The sequence below is a fragment of the Nelumbo lutea genome, chromosome 5 (genome assembly GCF_056320005.1).
Source record: "Nelumbo lutea isolate HS-2025 chromosome 5, American lotus-T2T, whole genome shotgun sequence".
Taxonomy (NCBI): Eukaryota; Viridiplantae; Streptophyta; class Magnoliopsida; order Proteales; family Nelumbonaceae; genus Nelumbo; species Nelumbo lutea.
In genome coordinates this window covers 25,057,139-25,078,684 of record NC_142688.1, presented here as the reverse complement: position 1 = coordinate 25,078,684, position 21,546 = coordinate 25,057,139, and the positions used below count along the sequence as shown (strand labels likewise).

The following is a 21,546-nucleotide window of genomic DNA, read 5'->3' as shown; positions in this document are numbered from 1 at the left end:
GGTTGGGAAAATATATAAACCGATATATCGGGTCGGTTTCGATTTTCAACCGAACTAGTAATCTTCTACTAATTCAGCAGTTCCTAGTTTGAGTAGTTTCCTACTTAACTATAACTAGTCTTCTACTAGAACTAGAAGGCCCATTAGGCAATTACAATTAGAATAGCCAATATATCATAGTTTCTAACTTTCTATAATCTTTTACACCAAATAGGCAACCCATTAGGCAATTACAATTAAATTCAATTAGGTGTTCTTTTGTACAGGAGCAAAACCGAAACCGACCAGGTCGGTTTGGCTTATCAATTGGTCGATTTTGGTTTCCACCTCAGGTAACCCAACCAGGTCTGGTTGGTTGGGAAAACCCCAATAAACCGACCCAACCCAACCCGTGAACACCCCTAACTCTAATAGACTTCAGTCTTCTGTCACTTAGTATGGGATGGTGAACCCCAAATGCTCAATCCCTGGTTCTAGTTCGGCATGGAGTCGTTCAAGTTAAGTTTGGCTGGGGAAAGGGCGGCCTCTGTAATTTGCAATTTCAAAAACCCAGACAAATTGATGTGATGTGGGTGCTCGTACTCCTACCGCCTAAGGAAATGGGATTCAGCCCATTCATTGCAAAGCCCGTTCAAACAATCATCATAATTTTATATTTCTTAGGGGGAAAGATTTGTCAAACAATGGCTGATCATTTTTTTTTTTAATCCGTATCAGATCCCGGAATAATTCTTGATTTGACTTCTTCCCTTTACCTGCCACCTTTTTGTTTTGTATGCATTCAAGGTGTGTTAGTGGTGCAAATCCAAATCGGGTGCAAAATTTTCACCCGGTTAAGTTTTGCATGGACTCATTGTAGAGTTAGTACCCCGACTTCATACAAAATTTTTTACTTTTTTACTTTGCACTTACTGGTGCTGCATTTTTTTTTTTGCATACTAAAAACTAATGTAAAATTTGAATCACCTTCATTTTCTTCCATATAAGGTGAGTCATTTGCACACCCATGCATTTGCACTCCCTATTTGCATGTCAGACAAACCAAATATAGTAAAACTTGAAACTAAAGTGAACCAAAATTTGTACTTTCCCAATTTATGCTCTCATGCATTTGCACTAAATCAAACAACAGAGTTATAGGAATTTCTTTTATGCAAACTCCACCTGTACCTCTTTCCATTCCTAATCTATTTTTGTGTCATTTAGTTAGGTTTGCATTATTCCATACAAGTGATTTCAAATTTACCCTTTCTTTAGGTCTTCTACCAATTTCTCAAATTAACCTCATAAGTCACAAAGAGAAACCAAATCCATCCATAAAATTCTCATTTTTCTTCCTAATCATTCTAAACATTGTACATCACAATTCTAGGTTTCTGTTCCCATTACTGATTTGGCCAAAAACCCTGGTTTAATTTATATTAATGTATTCTTTAATATAAGTTATGTTTCCAACATGGTGCTCTTCGGTGGTTATAGTTAAGCAATACGTGTCCTATCAAGACCCATTAGGCCTAACAAATGTGATCTATTATACCTGATTTCTTATGCTTTTCAGTTGTATGGGACATTAATTATGAGTTGAGTTGATTGAATGAAACTGCTTAAGGGCTTTCTCAAAAGAGGGGGAAAAACTAAACCCAGGTCCATATTGTTCAATAAAGGGCCAAACCGCTGAAAATGCGAACAATAGCATCCTTCTCTAGATCATCTATCCTATTTTAGCTACTTGCGGAAATGAGTCATGTATGCGAACAATAAATGGCCGAACTCAGGTCCATATGGTACATATCAATCATACATCTATAATAACTCATTTGCTTTTTGGTAAGTTATTTTTCTGGTAAATGCAGTTAGTTAGGTAAGTGTTTCTTGATCAGTAAGTGCATTTACCCATATTCTTTTATTTCTCATGTAAATAAAGCAATGACTATTTTAACCATAAAAATCCATTATTAAAAAGGACATTTTTGTCCCATTCAAGTGTTGATAACTTTCCCCCTAAGTGGAAAAGTTATTTACCCACGAGATGTATACACAGGAAAATAAACTTTCCCTGGTCCCCACATAAATATGAAAAAACAACATGGGATTCTTGGTCAATGAGAACCAAAATCCCATTGACTAACTTTCCCCCCTCAAAATCCAAAAAATGAATGCCCCCTAAATGGCATTTGTTGGTTTTATCATTTAATTAGGTTGTATGAATCACAGAAAGCTCCAGTTTTTCTTTTCTCAGAGGAAAAGGATTTCTGCCTTTCTGGACTAGTGTACCATGTCCTAAAATGGCATAGATGAGTTTAATGCATCTCTCCTAAGCAATTGGCCTAACAGACAACAGATATCTCTTTACTGAGTAGTAGACCAACCACATGTAATACCATACCATAGGTTGCAAGATTCTTCCTAAACAATCTCTCTGGTAGAAAACAGAAACCTGTTTACTGGGTACACCAACTACATTTAATATCATAAATTGGAACATTGGATATTCCCTTTTACATAATTGTCCTGCTACACCCAACTCTTTTCCAGGGCTAGGGCTTTCCACATTTCAAATTTGTAAAACCCATTGAAGAATCCCGGAGGCCACTAAAATTGTTCAAAACTAGCTTTTTAAAGAAGTATTATTAGTACAGAAGAAGTATCTTAGTACTTCAAAAAACACTTATTTCTACTTGCCAATATTGAAATGTATGCAATGAAGAACACAAAATGTTAAGAACAATTTTATTTTTTTATGTTTTTGATGAAAAAAAAATGTTAGGCTGTGTTAGGAATAAGTGTAAAACGTCATCGGTGTAAAAGTACACCGATGACGTTTTACACTGAACCGTGAAAGTGATCGTTGCTTTTTGAAAAACGTGATGGGTGAAGAGTGTAAAGTTTTATATCGATAAAATTGATGTAGTATTTACATTGATAATCGATGTAAAACTTTACGTTTGATAGGTTTTACATAGATTATCGACGTAAAACTCTACTCCATCCAAGCATACACAAAACTGAACCGGAGTGGAGTTTTATGTTGATCATGATTACATTCTCTTTTCAAACGCGGGCAAAATCAAACCAGTGTAAACTTTTATGCCGTTCTTGATTTACACTGATTCCAAACACAGCCTTAAGAGTTTAGAATGTTCACCTCCTTCTGGAGTGTTATAAAATACATGAAGATGATAAGCACTGCTTCTGAGTGAAAAAAAAAAAAAAGAAAAACATGCTGTCAATAAAAATTGTGGCTTCTGAGATCAATCCCCAGCCAATCCAAGCTGATGTGGTCTTCAGGTACTTTTATTTTGAGTTTGGTGAGATGAATCCTGAGAGGTTCCCATAGGCTAGCTGTCTCTTCATCACAAATCACATCCTTCAGATTCTTAAGGTTCAATACTGAACTTGGCAATACCCTTACTCTTAAGCACCTCCTCATGTCTACTGTTTTCAAACTGCATAGCTCACCCATCCCTTCAGGTAACCTCTCTATGTTTGAACAATCAGATATATCAAGAAATCTTAACTTCTGGAGTCTTCTGATTGAATCCGGTAATTCTAAAATTCCTGTACATGCATGCAGCCTTAGCACCTCTAAGCCTGTCATAAATCCAATATTGTCAGGTATTGTAGATAAATTATGACAGTTGGTGATGCTGAGATTTTGCAAGTGGATGCTGCAGATCCCTGGAGGCAACTCGACCAGATCATTGCAGTAGTCAATGTCAATTTCAGTGAGATGTGGCAACATATTTTGGATATTGACAGTGCAATTCCTCGAGGCTTCGCCAACATCACACATAACCAATGATATCTTATGCAAATTCTTTAAGGACATTATGATGCTATCGAGGGAAGGAAGTGAAATTTTCTCTAACCTGATCCTCTTTAGTTCAGCTAGATAACCAAGAGCTGACAAGTTACCAAGTTTAGCATGTCTGTGCCCATGGTTTGTAATAATGAGAACCTTCAACTTGCCCATACTCTCCATGAATGGGGGTAAGGAGTAGTTCATACCCAAGAAATCCAGAATTAGAACCACAGACTCAGGAAGTTGCATATGATGCCAACTTGAGGAACACATTTCACCTGTAGGACATACCATGTAATTGTAAGTCATGATGCAAAACAAGACCTGATAGAAAAGAAGCAGTATGACATACAACATGAATATGACAAAACCTGTAAGGATAGAAACAAGGCGGGCATTGATGTGCTGATGCTCTTGTTCCCACCAGCTTCTGGGAAGGTCATCATCTCTCCTCTCCATTAATAGTCTCTTCCTATGTTTTATGTCTTGCTGATGCTGCTGGCTCTGGTAGATGGCCAAGTCCCTGAGCAAATCATGCTGGAAAACATATAGCCCGTTGAAGTTTCCATCAAGATTCCCTGCATCATTCCTAGGCGAAAATTGCAAATGATTATGGTAACAGTTGACACCAGTCAAATGCCATTTATTGATTTCAACAACACACAAGCTTTAACACGAAATGTATTTATTTTTCAATCTAAATATTAGCTAGCTATACAAATTCATACTTAAAAAGCTTGCACTAAACAAATTATAAATATATCAATTCAAACATTGCAGGGGACTCTGCCTATGCCAACACACCGAACAAGGAGCCAATATTAATAGGATGTGAAGGTCCTTATCTAAACCAGGACTACGCCAGAAATAGTGAAGACCATAGTTGTCAAGGTGTCGCCTAGGCAACAAAAATGACAAGGTGAGCGCCTTTTCATAATATCATTTAATTTACTAATATCTTATTGATGTGTTTTATACATTCTATTATATACTGCATATATACTTTGTTTTAATGCTTTACTATTGAAATTTAAAAGATAAAAGGGTTTAAGAAAGAGGTATAGAGAGGTTTCTTTTTCTTTCTTTTTCTTGTTTTTTTTTCTACTCGCTCTCTCTCTCTCTCTCTAATAAAATAAAACCACAACTCCATCATTAATTTTTTCCCATTTTGCTTTCCATCTTGAACTTTTTATCATTATAAGGCTAATAGCCTTATTTAGTTTGCTTTTTTTTATTGATATGCATGCTGAATGGTATATAAAATTAGGGAACTAGGCAAAAGTTATTTCTTTATTTTATAAAATTCTTATTGCCTAGGAAACTAGGTGCCCCAATGTTGCTCAGAATCGCCTAGACACCTTGACAACTATGGTCAAGACCAGCCTAACCTAAGATTAGTATTTTTGAATAAGAAAACCTGTCATATTAATAAATGAACACATAAATGAGCACATAACTGTGATTAATAATGATAATTGGAAAAAAAACTGCTGTCACTATCAATAAAATAAGATGTGAAAAAGAAAAACAATAAATACATGCATACCAATTAAAAGGCCTACATATGCAATGAACTTTAACCACACCCTGCAGGCATAAAAATAAATCCAACACACCTTGGACATTCAATCAGATTAATGAGATTCCTCTGGGAAAGTTCAAGGAGGTTAGCATATACATCATCTTCACCATCTAGCTTGTGGAGCTCAATCCAAATATCTATAAAAGCAGAGGCAGGGATCCTTTGGTCTTCAGGAAATGAACCAAAATCCAAGAAACATTCTCGAGCAGTATCTTTCAGGAAAGATAAGCTGGTTGAGAGGCGATTCAGAAGATCTTCACTGTGATCCTTAAATATGGAGCAACTTGTTGATAGTATCTTCTCTGTCTGCCGCCATTTCCTTGGATTCTGCCAGCGCAATGAGTGGCCAATCACCTTAAGAGTCAGGGGATATCCTTTGCATGCTCTTACTATCTGCAATCCAATGCCATTAAGCATAAATAATTATAGTTCAGGGGAAACTTAAGAAGAAAGACAATATGTATTGTAAAAAGCTTACTTTGTGGTCCTATTTGAATGTAGAAATATCTAGCATTTAAACCTGTTTGGGGAGTGGGATGGAGGAGTAAAAGTAATTCCTTTTCCTCCTATTTATTTTATTACCAAAAAAAATCCTCCTATTTATTTCAAACATGTAGTTCAACAAGGATCTTGTATGCCTGCATTTTGAATTATAAACAAATACTCCTACGTATATGGCCAACAGTGGACAACATGCCACGGAGGGCTTCAACTTGCATCAGGTTGGATTGGGAATCTGATAAAATTTCAATATAACCAAACCTGAACCCAATGTAGTTGAAATTTTCCAAATAGGGCAACCCAACTTGCATCCCTAATGTCACAATGGGTACAAAAATAATTCATCAAATTTCTCAGGAAAAAGTGTGTATGTTTTCATGACACTGATCCCCTCAGTTGTAAGTCTTAAGACTCTTGAAACTGTTTGATTTGTAAAGGTGCAGATAAATCTACCTCCCTGTCTTGTGTAAAGTGAAATACCCACTAATTGCATTTATGTCCCATGTCATGAAAATGAAATAAATGGAGAAATGCAGTAAATAGAGTTACTCTTCTTTCCAGAAACTGTATATTCTGAAATTGGTCTTCCTATTTTTCTTGATCAGTAATCTGAATTGATCTTCTTGTAATGGTTTTGAAACCCAAATTTTAGCTTCAAATATCATCCAGTAAGAATTCAAAAGAAATGTATTTGTGTACTGTGCTTGTATAGATGGAAAAAGGATTTTCCTTTGTGTGTGTGTACATACATATATTCATGTATTTGGGAGACAAGTGCAAAAGTTATATGCTAGTGCATATGATCCACATAGGTGGCAGACAGATAAAGCACCTTTTCTATAAGTTCTTCTTCTGGCCTCTCACTGTTCGCATTCTCATCTTGTGGGAACGCTTCATGACAAAAGAGAGTCATGGCATCTCTGTTATTCAACATCTTCAAAAAATATGTGGTCCTAAATGCGTTAAATTCAGTTCTAGATGTGACCAGCATTTTAAATCCCACTTTTTTTAAGTCAAGTTTCTCAATAACTGATACAGACCAAACATCATCTAGAACCAACAATATGTCATCTTGTTTTCTCTTCTTGAACAAGTCTCCTAGCTGCTTAATTGCATCTTCATCATTTTGGAACTCGGGTGGTGAACGTCCACTAATCTGTTCAAATAACCTCTGTATGAGCACCTTCAAGTTGGGGGTTCTTGAAACAGTTAAAAAGAAGATGTTTTCCTTGAATAAACCTGCACAAGAAAAGTACAAGACATTTGCCACTGACACAATGTTCCTACTGATGTATGCAAAAGAAGGGGACCAAAAAAAGCCACATGGGAAAAGAAAGCAAACGTACAGCACAATCATTTGATAAACAACAAAAAAACGCTGTTAATCAACCACTTGCAAGCTGACAAAAACATATGGAACAGATTGATAGGATACTAGAGTGACACATGTACAAACTGACAAACTTTAGTTTCCTCACCAGAGGAAGTTAAAATATTTCATCCCTTCCATAGAGGAAGCAATACTGGAAGGGAAGGGAACATGATTAATCTTCAAGTGAATAGTGCACCATGTGACAAAACTTCATGATGGTTACTTAAAAGAGAGCTTAAAAGAACAAAGAGAAGCATGAAATTGAATTTCTGGGCACTGGGATTTACAGAAAATTGTGACCCAGTTTTGGGTTGAAACATATAATTCTTAGTGAATCAAATGAGTTACCTAAAATGAAATAATCAAATGTTTTTGTTCTGGAAATGGTTCATGAGCAACAGAAAAAGATAGGAATGTAAACAGGAAACCATACGTGTTTCAGAGAATTATAATATGATTCTGAAAACTTAGACCGCAAGATTTTCACAACAACTTCTATTAGGTGGGCTGGAATCTGTAGGGGCACATTTTTCTGATGATAAACTTCCATAGGCCCGATGTGTGGTTTGAACATGTTAGGTGGAGTACTAAATTGATGAGTGTTTTATTTAACTATTATTGCTAACCAAAATCATTATTAATTTATATTTGTTTATCTTTAAAGAAATTTTGTACCCCTGAAAATTTTAAAGGGAGAGCACTGTTAAAATTCTTTAATTGCATTGACAACTTCACTGAGAAGTCTGTAATGTCTAATAATGTCATTTGAATAACCTCTTTGTTTAGGAAGTGGGAATCCTGTAGGATAATCCCCAGTTAAGAATGGTTAGGGGGGGAAACCAAGAGAGTGGAATTTAAACACAATATGTTAAGACAAGTTGGCACATTCAGAACTCACAGGTAAAATTACATGAATCTGGAAAGAGGTTATTTGGTCCCTCCCTTTCTTATGCATCAACCTGCATTGGATTTCCATGCATTCCAGAATAACTTTGGTCCCAATTTCATTTGTATCCTCCAGTCCTTGGCCAACTCTATGTTCATTGTTACTTGAAGGTGAGAAAAAAAAAAAAAAAAAAACCGAAAAACTGACTGAAACCGAACTGGTTGGCTTGGTTTGGGTTCAGTGTTTAAAAAAAACCGAAGGTACCGGTTCTGTTTCAGTTAATCAATATAGAAAACCGGTGGTTAACAGAATTGACCGGTATATATATATATATTTCTATATATTTTATATATATTATATATTATAAATTAATAAATATGCATTATATATTTATAATATATGCTATATTATTTATTATTTAAAATATAATATTTTATTATATATTTATAATATATATTTTTAAAAATAAAAAATGAAAAACCGATAGTACCGGTTCGGTTACAAAAAAGAGCATCCCTAATTGTTACTCATTATGCCGTGTTTTGACTTTTGAATATCGTCTTTTAGATACAGTAAGTGCAAAACGCAATTAGATGGGACGCAAGCTGGATATGTAATCACTCACTTGCCACAGAAAGAAAGTGAAGAAAACCAAACACAGAAAAAACTTGGTATTTGGTATCCATACATACCTTTCACTTGCTCGTCTTGGCAAAGCATGGTGGCCAATGTTGTCTTGCCACATCAATGAAACTCCAAGTACGGCCTGTGTCCCCAAAGCTCACTGCTTCTAATTTCCTACTCATTTCCTTGAATTCAACCAAAAGCTTTTTGTTATCAAGCCAGGCATCCGCCTGCACATTCAACTGAAAGAACCTACACAAAGATCCATCCAATTTGATAAACATCTTCGAGTAGCGGTACTTCTTGTAGTAGTTCCAGCTGGAGATCTTCTCGCACTTCCGAACTCGCACTTGCCCTTCCTTTAACTCCTGAATCATCCTTTCGATGTCCGTATCCGTCTTCAAATCTGTAGTCTGTCCATGTAACCGTTGTACTTCTTCGATGCGAGGAAGTATGTTTTCGAGTGTAGATTTTAGACGTTCTAATTGCTCCTTGAATTGGACGGCCTTCTTCGCCACATCTATAACCGCTTTTAACAGTTCTCCCGCTACAGCCCCTAACAAGCTTCCCCCTACCAAGTCAGCCATCAAACCCTGAAAGCCACACTCCCTATGCCAGAAAAACTTTGATCGATCTGTTATAACTTAAAATTGCTGTTCTCTGCATCAAAGATTAAATTTGATTGATATAGGCGTTTACTTTATGAAAGACAGAAAGAGTAATTATTTAACTAATAATAGGAAACAAGATCGAAACACTGCTTTACCTTTTTTTTTATTTTTTTTTTCCTTTTTCTGTTTTGTCTTCCTTCCTTTCGCTTTTCCTCTTCAGCTGCTACGAATCCAAGTCAAAGATTCCTTACTTCTTCAAAATATTCATGAAACAGAGTCAAGGGACCTTCGCGCCACGCCATTATTTAGGGATAAGTAGACTGCACTTACTCCACCCGTTAAGAATTGTTTTTTGGTAAAACGTTAAGAAGTGTTAATACCTTACTACAAATTATCTCATAATATCAATATTGCCCCAAATTCTATTAGAAAAACCAAAACCCCACAAAATATAAACAGAGAGGTTATGTTCCTCCGTGTTTAGACCTGACGAGTTTGAGGGACATCAATATCTACACTCTGTTACTCTAATGTGTTTGGTTTTCTTGACGAGTTTGTAGGGTCTGTTTATCTTCTTGTTTCTGGGTGTTGCCTAGATTTCATATTTGGTTGTTTAAATCAACGTCAAGAGAAGAAACTTGGAGGAACCTTTCACCAACATAGTTTTTGCAATAGAAAGTAATTCAGAGAACTTAGATAGGAAAGTTTTACATCGAAGGTCCAAAAGTGTTGTGCATTCTCCAGAATTTTGCTTAAAACACTCTTTATCACGGTTGCCATCCATGGACAAAGATGGATTTCTGAGTGAAAGACATAATCCCCTATTTGGAGCACTAACATACTACCTATTCAACTTAAACTAAAAATGTTACTGGGCTCACCAAATTGGATCCAAATGCATCCAAATTAGGTAGGCCGTTTGGAAAAATTTAACTGAAATTAAAAATGTTTTAGATTTGAGAAAATTCCTAATTAGTACCCTCTACACTTGAAGTGCATTGTGTCTTTTTTAAATGCCATTTAATGGCTGGTTAACAGTTAATTAACGGTAGGTACTAGATAAAATTTATTGAATATGATTAAAAAACAATGTGACATGGCCACCTATTAGAAGAGGAAGAGAGAGAAGAAAAAGAAAACTAATGTGACATGGCTGATTACTAAAAGAAGAAGAGAGAGAAGAAAAAGAAAAATAGCATGTTTTAAAACATTTAATAAATAGTTAAAGTTATTTTTGTCTTTTACATTTTATCTGTATGTGGAATATGATTAAAAAACTTTGGAAAAAAAATTTCGACCCCACATGAATGGAGACCAAATCAGCCCCCCACAAGATTGCCCCCCACAACATCCCACAACACATCCCCGTCATGTATTGGGAACATCTCTCGATGATAATCGCAGAAATGATGATATCATCATCGGGAGATGTTCCCAATACACGGTGGGGATGTGCTATGGGACGTTGTGGGGGGCAATTTTGTGGGGGGCTGATTTGAACACACGTGAATGGAATTGGAATATATGAATCGAATAGGGCCACATGGCCTATATCATATTCGATCAAATTATAAATGGATCAAATATGGGTCATCCTTAAGCAGTATCAAGGATTACTGTTTTGAAAATCGAATTGGACCGAACTATTAGACCATTCGAATTGGAAAACAGCCATGATTCTGGGTTTAGTTATGTGTTGAACTGCTATTTGTCAAAAAAAATGTTGAAAAGTTAGAAAACTGTTGATCTAGACAGTTGAACCGTTTGCCCCAATCATCGGTTTGTAGGTCACCTTTAAATTCAAAGAAAATGTAAAAAATTCACTTAGGAGTGACAAATTCCTAATAGGTACCTTGTACTTTAGGCTGAGTGCCAATTTAGTACCTATACTTTAAATCGTGACAATCTAGTGCCCAAACTTTCAATTTGGGACAATTTGGTACCCGCCGTTAGAAACTCACATGCAGGTTAAAAATTTTAAAATACCAAAAATACCCTTTACGAAAAACCCCTTTTATTCCCTTTCCCTAATCCCCTATTGTCTTCATTTTGGATTGAACGAACGAAAGAGGAGAAGAGAGCCGACCTTCCTCCTCATTCCTAGCACTTCCATTCCACCCTTCTCTTCAAAATCGGTTGGAGAAACAACAGAGGCCGGTGAAGAAAGGTTGGGGAAATGACAGAGAAGCCGACGAAGAGAAGAAAGTTTGAAGAAACGACAAAGGGGGCCCCTCCCCAGTCCCAGCAATCCGGCAGCCCCATGGAAGAGGCCTCTGTTCCAGTGTCCACATCCGAACATGACATTCTCAACTTTCTGAAATTCTAATTTTCCGGTTGGTGATGTCAAGCTCACTGTGAAGTTCACCAGGGCAAAATCTCCGGTAATGTTCGACTGATCACTGTACCAGTAGAAGTAGGGGCAGCAGGATTGGTTATCGGCCTTGCAAGGTTGTGGGGGATCAAGGGAGGAGAGTAGGTGACATTCCGGAAGGACGGCGATTCCTGCAGATTGTATGGGGGGCCATTCTGCTCGAAGCAGTCATTGGTAGAGAAGACATTGTATCCAGTTGAGACCACTACTAGTATCAAGAATCAGAAAGAAATGCTTGGGAGGAGTACCCACAAAAACGTCCATGAAGTACTCGCCTGACTCGAGGCTGACACCGGATTCTAGAGTTGCCACAAGTCTTCCGGATGACCCACTTGTGTCAGATTCCGATGCCGCTGCCGGTGCAACCACAGGCTTCAACCCTGCCAGCTTCTTCTCTGTTAACCTTGAAATTGTGTTCTAGTTCATCCTCTCTATAATCCTTCTGAAAAGGGTTTGGATTCTGGTCAAGTCTCTGTGGGTGGTTGACGTACTAATTCCTTTTTCCCAGCTTCATCTCCATGAGTCATCAATCCATGTTTGAGGTGGAGCTTCACCGTTGGTTTACTGGATGGAGCTCCTACTATCTTATCTCCGTCGTCATCACCATCTTCTTCCTCTGGAATGGTTGCTTCTGTTGGTTTATGCGAAGAAGTCTTCATTTTTGTGAGACGGCACCCTGTATTTTCCGAAGCTATGACTGAATTGAAGCTTAGGTGATCGAGGAGTTCAAACCAACAAGAATAGAAGAACCATTGGACTTAAGTCCGTGTTGGCTAGAAACGGCGACAACGACACTGAAGCAAATGATAATCAGGATGAAGAAAATCTTGGAAAACACCATGCTCTCTTCTTCTTTGTTTACAGAGCTCTTCCTACAGGGGAAAAAAGTAGACCAAATAATTAAAACGTAAAATTAATCGAACTCCAATTCAAAGCATATATTTTTGTAGAGGAAGAAGAAGAACAACAGGAAGAGATGTATCAGTTTATCGAGATTCAATTAGTTTCTTGATAAAGAAACTAATACTCGTACTTTAAATCGTGAACTTTAGGCCGTTTCCCGGCGGTGCATTCGCCTGACACCACCGGCGTGAGGGAGCTGGTTCTCGACGTCTCTATAAATGCAAGTATGAACAGTGGTTCCTACTTGCATTGCTCGATGGATTATTTTAATTATTTTATTCAGTCGAAATAGCATTGGGGGTATTTAAGATTTTTTATCCTCTAATTGACGGAAATTTAACATAGGGCAAATTGAAAGTTCGGGTATTAGATTGTTACGATTTAAAGTGCAGATGCTAAATTGACACTCAACCTAAAATAGAGGGTACCGATCGATAATTTTCCCTTTACTTTATTCGATCTCAACTGGGGCTTACTTTTTAAAGTGTAAACTTTACATTTTTAAAACTTTAGCAAGTCAAGACTCAAGTCTCAAGGATTGGAGTCCCAAATGCTAGGGGTGAACAAGAAAAACTGAATTAAATCAAACTAAAAAATAGCTTAATTGAATCGATCGATTCAATTTCAGTTAACCAATATAGAAAACTGATAATTAATTGAACCAATTGGTATACATATTTCTATATATATTATATATTTTTATATATTATAAATTAATAAAAATGTATTATATATAAATACATATTATTAATATATAATTTTTATTATATTTATAATATATATTATAAATATAAAAAAATTAAAAAACTGACAACCGAACTGAAAATTAATAAAATACGTCAGCTGATTAACCAATCGACTTTGGTTCAATTTCGGTTACAGGTTTTTACCGTTTCAGTTTCAAATACAAGCCACCAAAGCAACCTACCCAATGCTATGATGTCATTACCATGGGACACCAATCACACCATCCCTCAACTCTCAAGTCGATTGGAGCTCCTTTATTTATGTAGGCCATTTACAATCACCAGTTATAGCGATGGGTTTATGCTTGTAGCAGCGATAACTCAGTAGGGGTGCTTACGATTTGGTTAATCGAATTGTTGGCTTATGTTTGGAATCGAACCAGTATTATTGGAAAAATGATTATTAAAATTGAACTAAAGCCGATTGATTAACTGGCTGGCCAATTTGGTTAATCATTGGTTCAGTTTATTAGATTTTTGATTTTTTATATTTATAATATATATTATAAAAATATATAAAGATATAATAAAAAATTAGGAATATATATAAAATATTATATTTTAAATAATAAATAATATATTATATATTATAAATATATATTTATATATAATGCATATTTATTAATTTATAATATATAAAAAATATATAACACATAAATATACATATAATGCATAGAAATACATGTATACCAATTGGTTCAGTTAATCATTGATTTTCTATATTGGTTAACCAAAACCAAATCAGTACCATCGGTTTTTTTTTAAATACTATATCAAAACTGAACTGATTGGTTCGACTAATCAGATTTTTGGTTTGATTTTTTGGTTTTTCTTGCTCACCCCTACGACTCAATAGAATAACCCGAGTCTTGCAGCAATAACTCAAGGCTTGCATTAGTGGCCGGTGCAACATGACCCAAGGCTTGCAACAACAACCATCTTTCTCTCTCTCCGGGCAAGCCCAATTCAGATTTTGGATTTTCACTGCAGAGTTATAAACATTCAAAATGTTAAAAACCCCCACTCTATACACCAATGCTTGATCCTAAATTGGCATCAATTCTAAGTTGACACCCACTCAACTGTACTTTGGGCCTAAAATTCCTGACCCTGGGTTGAATCGTCACTCTCTCATATCATGGTTTTTAAAATCGAATCGGACCGAACAGTCGGACCGGAAAACCGGGAACCGGTTCCCTTTTTCCTCCAAACCGGATTTTTTTCAAAATCTATTGATTTTGATCAACAAACAAACCGCTGACGCGGGCGGTTAAATTCTCAATACGATTTAAAAACTTTAAAAATCAAAATTGAACCCGACGTGAATCGAACACGCAACCTTCTGATCTGGAGTCAGACGCGCTACCATTGCGCCACGGATCCATTGTTGTTACTCGTTACATTGAATTTAAACTAAACAGATAACTAAAATAATTGGCATTCTTTTCGCTAACATATTGCAATAACTGATATGTAAATATGACCAATTCTCCAGTCATACTGGCAGCCCGGCAGCAAGACATGATCCTCTCCCATTCCACTGTGTTGGTCTTCTCTTATGGGAAAAAGACAACACCTATAATACCGCACGAGTGACCTTTCCAGCATGTTAAAAAGACATGATACTAAAAAAATCTACAATCAATCATCCGGCACTATAAAATTAATATCTCAGGTGGCCTTTCATGGGAGGTTGTGATGTTAAAGCCTTTCCCGTATCATAATTTTTTTTTTCCAAAATAAAAGACTGGATAGGTTAAAATTTGTAATCTATCTCATTAAAATTTGTAATACTAATATATATATATATATATATATAAATTATAATTAATAAATTTAGTGTTTTATATTTATATAAATTTATTTTACATGTGCTAAATGTGATTTACTTTTTCTTTGTTTAGGTTGCATTCGGTAACAAACTATAAGAGTGCAAAAGGTGAATGTATTGATGTGAACCCAAATTTGTTTAAATGGAAGGATGTAAATGTAGTTTAGGCTTCGTTCGTTTGTGAGCGTTTGTTTGACATACAAAAAAGTAATGATTATCATATCAAAAATATATTTTTCTGACATTTTTGTATTCTTAAAAGATAGCATTTCTGTACTTATGTTTTGAATGCAATTTTGTATTCTTTCGATAATCAACTTGTTAACCAAAATTATGGCATTGAAGCATTTAATGATGGGGCCTATATTTAGCATCCATTTCAAACAAATAAAATGAGTGCAAAAACGGTTTAAAATCTGAATTGTATTTGCATTCATAAACCAAAAAGAAGGTAAATATGCAGTGTACATATTTGTGTTTGCATTGCAACCAAATGCAGCCTTGGTTTACAATGTCTTGTTTGTTTGTGACGTGTACAAACACAAATCTCAATGCAAAATTTTGTTTTTACTATATGCTTACAAAATTGAACCATGGTGTAAATTTGCTTTAGTTTTACATTTGCACTCTTGCCAGATCATCTTCATCTTCATCATCTAAGCCTTATTCCAACTACATGGGGTCAGCAACATGAATCTTGTTTGGTCATTCCATTCTGTTTAATGCCTTATTCCATTCTGTTTAAGCAAGTAGACCTCCTTTGTTAGAATCCTCTAACAAGATGCATGAAAATGTCCAAAACACCCATGCAATTTCTATTGAGGGTTGGTTTCTACAAGAAAAAGCAATACAAACTTTATAAACAACCGAAAAAAAGTAGAGAATTTAAAGTTGCAACTTTACCTTTGAGAAATTGATATGAAGACATATTTGGAAAAATAATAATTTGAGAAAAGCAATTGGAGGGATTTAACCTAGCAATTAGAGAAAATTTAAAAAGAAAAAGCAAAAATTTTGGTCAACAATAACTACATGGGTATTTTGGATATTTTCATGCCACTTTTTAGAGGATTCTAACAAAGGAGGTCTACTTGCAAGTTGCAACCATGTTGGAAAGTTCAAGGGAGCTTTCAACAATGGTTAGAAACTTTAGGTTATGATTGGTTTGAAGGAAAAAGTAAGGGAAGGAAAGGTAGGGAAACCTTTACAAACCTTGTATGGGTTTCCCTACCTTTCCCTTATTTTTTCCCTATCTTTTCCTTCAAACCAATATATATATATATATAGTTGGCCTTGCAATTATTTTATGAAAATTTCCTTTAAATCTAAGGCCTCATTCACATCTCAATATGCCATTTGTCTTGGTAAATGCATTTATCCAAGTAAGTGTTTCTTAGGAAATGCTTACTTGGATAAGTGCACTTACTGGTTAGGAATGCAAATGGATCGAATCATATTCGAATTAGGGTACATCTAAATCTGATCTGACACTGTTAATTGCAGATCCGATCAGATATGATAGACATGGATTTGAATTCAAATCCGATTGGGAAGTTAGATATTTGGATCTAATCTGATCCGATTTGTGTTTCTTTAAAAATTAATAAATTAATTAAAGAATAATAAAATATACCAATTTAAATAAATAAAAACAAAAAATACGAGTATCTTTTTAATTAATTTCATCATACATGTACATGTTTTTATAAAAAATAAATAATATAATAAATTTACAAAAATACAATATAAATAACATATTTATAAATAAATAATATATATATGTATATGTATTTTATATATTTATATAAATAAATATATAGCATATATGTCGAATTGGATAGGGGTGATTCGAATCCAATCTGATTTATGATCAAATCCTATTTTTCGATCCGATCTGAAGATTTGAACTAGGGTTATCCAAATTTGACCAAATAGGATTAGATCTCAGATCGGATTGGATCATGATTCGATCCATTTGCACCCCTAGTACTAGTGTTCCTTTATTCTTAGGTAAAGTTGTAAATTGACCATTTTCTCCAAAAAAGTGACATTTTTTAAGGGAAAATATTACGAAAATGTATATTGCACCCTATTGCAGAATTTTGAATTCCACTACAGACTTACAACAATTCAAAATGTCAAACACCCCCACCCTAAACACCAATACCCAGCCATGTATTGGCATCAATTCCAAGTTGGCACGCACCCCAATTATATGGTGGGGCTAAGAATTCTGACGATGGATTGAATAGTCATTCTCTCAAAATATTATCCCACCATGTATTAGTAAATTTATGCACAAATGCGTAAGTGATTTATCCAAGTTTTAGAAAAGTATTACTTGCCTTGGTAAATGAGCTACTCGGGAAGCATTCTTTTTTTTGTGGGCCCCATTAATACTAAGATATGAATACAAGTTTACTTCTTATCTATGGGACCCACCAACTTACCCATCGAAAAAAAATGAGGCCTATGGTATTTGCATAAGACTCCATTTGCACCCCTCCATTTTGTCCATCCCATTCTAATTCTATGGGCAACATCCCCCTCAATCTTTCCTTTGTTAAAAATATGGAAAAATGGTCACATTGTATTATATTTGATCTCCAATCTATCCTCGTTTGCACTTCTACTATTATTAAAATTACATATAATATATTATGTTTTAGTCCTATTTATTATTTTAGGGTATTTGTCCAAAAATTTAACATTGCATTTAACCATTCTTTACTTTCATTAATTAAAATCTTATCATCAAACAACATGCACCTTGAGACCTCCTGGTGAATATGTTGAATTAATTCATCATCCATGTCATATATTGGTGGAATTACACTCTTAACAAATGTAGCCTAAAATTCATATGCAAATTCACTTTGATTCTGCTTTGATGATATACTTGCTTGATTAGATTACTTAAATGGTTGAATATGAATATATGATTTCAGAATTAGATTCAATATGTTGAATTGGATTTTCGGATCCATTCACACCGCTAATATTGGGGGTTAAGCGAAAGTGATGAATGGGAGAGAGGAGTCTGGATATGTTCACATTCCACCATGATATTTGTTTCAGTCTCATGATAAGATGTTCGGACATAGGTCATGCTTGTGTGTGCACATTCGTGGAGACTGAATCTGTTGCTCACACCGATGACACAAGTATATCTCATTATGCATGGAGAATATCTCCCATACTTATATTATTATTTAGGAAAGATAGTCCTAATACATGGTGGGATGTCCGTATGAAATCGTTGTGAACCGCCCTCTGTGAGGAGCAGATCTCAATTTATATTTGAGCGACGTCTCTCCTAATGTTGATAAGGAAGAAAATGATGATACGTATCTATTTCTCATTGAAAAGGACGGCGCACAGTAGATCTGGACTCTTGTAAAACCCCTGTCCTATTATTTGACTAAGGATACACACGTTTCTCTCGGGGCTTCTAGCCGCCTCAATGGTCTTCTATAATGGCAAAGTCTCCCACCTCCGTACTCCTCCTGAGAAGCAGTAAAAAAAAATTTTGCAATGCAAAATTACGAATTAAAATTGAAACGCTTGGTCATGAATCATGATGAATGTAAAGTAAGCCTATGTCTATCAGTTTGCACGGTAAAGTTGAGAAATCTCTCTTTCTCTCTTTCTCTTTTTAGTTTCACCAGGCATATGCATTATTTATGGAGCAAAATATCAAAGAATTGCATAGACTCGTTCCATATTGGCATCAATTGTTGGAGCAAAATCCACTGATTTATTTGCACTTTGACTTGGGATGTAGTTGGATTGTTTGTAAATTGTCGGAGACAAAAAGAAACACAAAATGAATAAAGAAGAGAAGCATCGACTTTGGAAGTCTTCACCCCGATTGTGATTTATGATGGCATTATATATATATATATATATAAAAAGGCGCTAGACGGACTAACGGCAAGCGAGATAAAGAAAGCAGCTGGACTGCCTTGCCGCGGGAGAGTCTTTCTTTGTCCGTCTCGTCACTCTCCTTTTTGACCTTTACCAGTCCCGGATCCCCTTTTTCCCTCCTTCCACAAGCTACAGCGACAGTCCAAGATTCTCACTGTCTCTCAACTCTCAACCACTACTTCTCTACAATAACTATAATTATAATTCCCATCTAATTATGACCGTCAACTGGTTACATGGATTTCTGGACCTTCCACTTGGTTCTACTTAAAGTTCGATTTTAAGTTGTTTGACGAATCTGATTAGAATTGGTCACCTGAGATGAATTTTAGCTAGTTTGGATTGTATATATGGAGTTGATTGCTTCGAAAGATTTAAATTTAAAAATTGTAAGAATATTATAGAAAAATAAAATTAGAAAAATTTAAATTTATACTATAAAATATTTTAAATTAAGAAAATAAAAGTTTTTCATTTTTTCACATAAAAATTTTAAATTTTAAATATAAAATATTACTATACATCTATGGTTGGATCAGGTCCATTTTAATTGATTGGCTAAATTAAAACTGACTTGACCTCTTAGATTAGCATAATATTTGAATTGAAATGGACCAAAATACTAGAAAATCGATTAACTCAAGTCAAATTAGGTTGGGTTGGTTGATTTTTTGGAGTCGTTTGGCAAGTTTGTTTTGAAAGATCTTCTAGAAGCTCTAACAATCAAAAGACAATGTGAGATTTTGCATCAAGATGTTAACAGTTTGAAGACCTTTGTTTAAGGCGTGTATTTCCACATGAAAACAAGTTGAAAAAAAAAGGCAAAAAAACTCTATTTAGAGCCTCTTGAAAATAGCCAAAAACAAGATTTCTACATCTTTTCAAGTAGACCTGTTCATGGGCTAGGTGGCTCGACAGGCCGGCCCGGCTCGACCTGACCCCTGGATGAGCTTGAGCAGGCTTTTTGGCCAGCGGGTTTAACCTCGGGCCAAAAATCCCGGATCGCATAAAATTCGAACCGGGCTCGGGCTTTGCCAAAATAGCCCGGCCCGGCCCGACTTATAGTTAAACATAAGTAAACCCGGCTTGACCTATAGTTAAACCTAAGTAAAAACCCTATGTGATGTCTATTTGAATAAATTTTTTAATTTGAGAAGGTTGTTGATTCACTTGTAGACCCATTGTTCATTTAAATAGGAGAAAAATCTGAATTAAAATAGATAATGTCTATTTGAATAGAGAAAATTTTGAATTTCTTTTATTAGGTTGGGCTTCAGGCTTTTTATCAGGGCCAAGCTCAGACCCAAGTTGTAGGCCCATTGGTCGGGCCAGGCTCAGGCTCGAGCCTAACATTTTTTCTGTTAATAAAGTCAAAGCCCGGCCCGGCCCATGAACATGTCTATTTTCAAGGCTACGAGTTTCAGTAGCTAAATCTTTTCCAACCAAACGGAAAAAGACCAAAATGCAGACTGTTGAATTTCTAAAAAACTGACAACCTACATGAAAAGACACACCAAACGGGGCTTGATAGTCTTACCTTCCACTTGGGCTTCTCCGCATAAACAAAAGGAACAGAAGGAGAAATCATTGGTTACATGAAGCTCCCGCGTGTGAGTGGTTGTGGTGCTATGGCTTGTGGAAGTGGGATCGGATCGACAAGAGAGGACTAGGAATGGCAACATGGTAGGTTCGGGCTGGGGACCATATTCCCTATCCCGACCCCCGATTCTAAAATTTACCCCATTCCCATCCCTGATCCCCATAGGGGATAAATTTTGTCCTCCATTCCTAATTCCTGACGGGGATGGGTTCCTCGTGGGGACTCGACTCCTTAAAATTATTTTAGATAATAATTTTTTTGAAAAATAAATTTATTTAAAATAAATAAAAATTTTAAACTTCAAGGCAGGACAAAGACCTCAGTCCCCATCCCTGATCCTAATCCCAATAAAAAATTCTTATTAACCCCATCCCCATTCATGCTCCATCATAAAAATCCCTATCCTTGACCCATTGGATCGGAAAAACGGGTCTTTATCGGAATGGGAAAAATTGGAAATGGGATTCAGTCAGTGCAAGATCCGTTCGAACAACCAAATATCTCCCCATAAAACATAGGAGTACGGAGATGTTCCCGATGCAAGGCTGTAAAGGCTGTTCGGGCCTTGCAGTGAATGAGGCCGATCTCGAAAAATTGCCATTCCTAAGAGGACATTACTGTAAATTTGTCAGTCAACCAGGCATTCAGTGCACAGTGGTCACTGGTACGTCGTACCATCATCAGGCGTCATCGTTTACGCTTGGTTGAAGTTGAAGGTGTTGAACCATTTTGACTTTTGACCGTGCACTATTTTAATGGTGCGTTCACACTCATATTGCCACGTCACGTC

The 21,546-nt window shown here is 35.8% G+C and overlaps 1 non-coding gene and 2 pseudogenes across 3 annotated transcripts; all 3 read right to left on the bottom strand.

Moving 5' to 3' along the window:
* Positions 1 to 3,069: 3,069 nt before the first annotated feature.
* LOC148851103 (disease resistance protein ADR1-like) lies at positions 3,070 to 9,671 on the bottom strand (annotated as a pseudogene). The gene is made up of 6 exons (XR_016098861.1): positions 9,534 to 9,671; positions 8,836 to 9,427; positions 6,718 to 7,124; positions 5,419 to 5,777; positions 4,174 to 4,391; positions 3,070 to 4,080 (listed from the first exon to the last, which is right to left on the bottom strand). The product of XR_016098861.1 is annotated as a disease resistance protein ADR1-like (transcript).
* Positions 9,672 to 11,277: 1,606 nt separating this feature from the next.
* On the bottom strand, positions 11,278 to 20,744 carry LOC148851101 (uncharacterized; annotated as a pseudogene). Its single transcript, XR_016099407.1, has 3 exons — positions 20,694 to 20,744; positions 12,783 to 12,892; positions 11,278 to 12,621 (listed from the first exon to the last, which is right to left on the bottom strand). The product of XR_016099407.1 is annotated as an uncharacterized LOC148851101 (transcript).
* Positions 14,710 to 14,781, bottom strand: TRNAW-CCA (transfer RNA tryptophan (anticodon CCA)). Its single transcript has one exon. It is a non-coding gene; the product is annotated as a tRNA-Trp (tRNA).
* Positions 20,745 to 21,546: the final 802 nt, after the last annotated feature.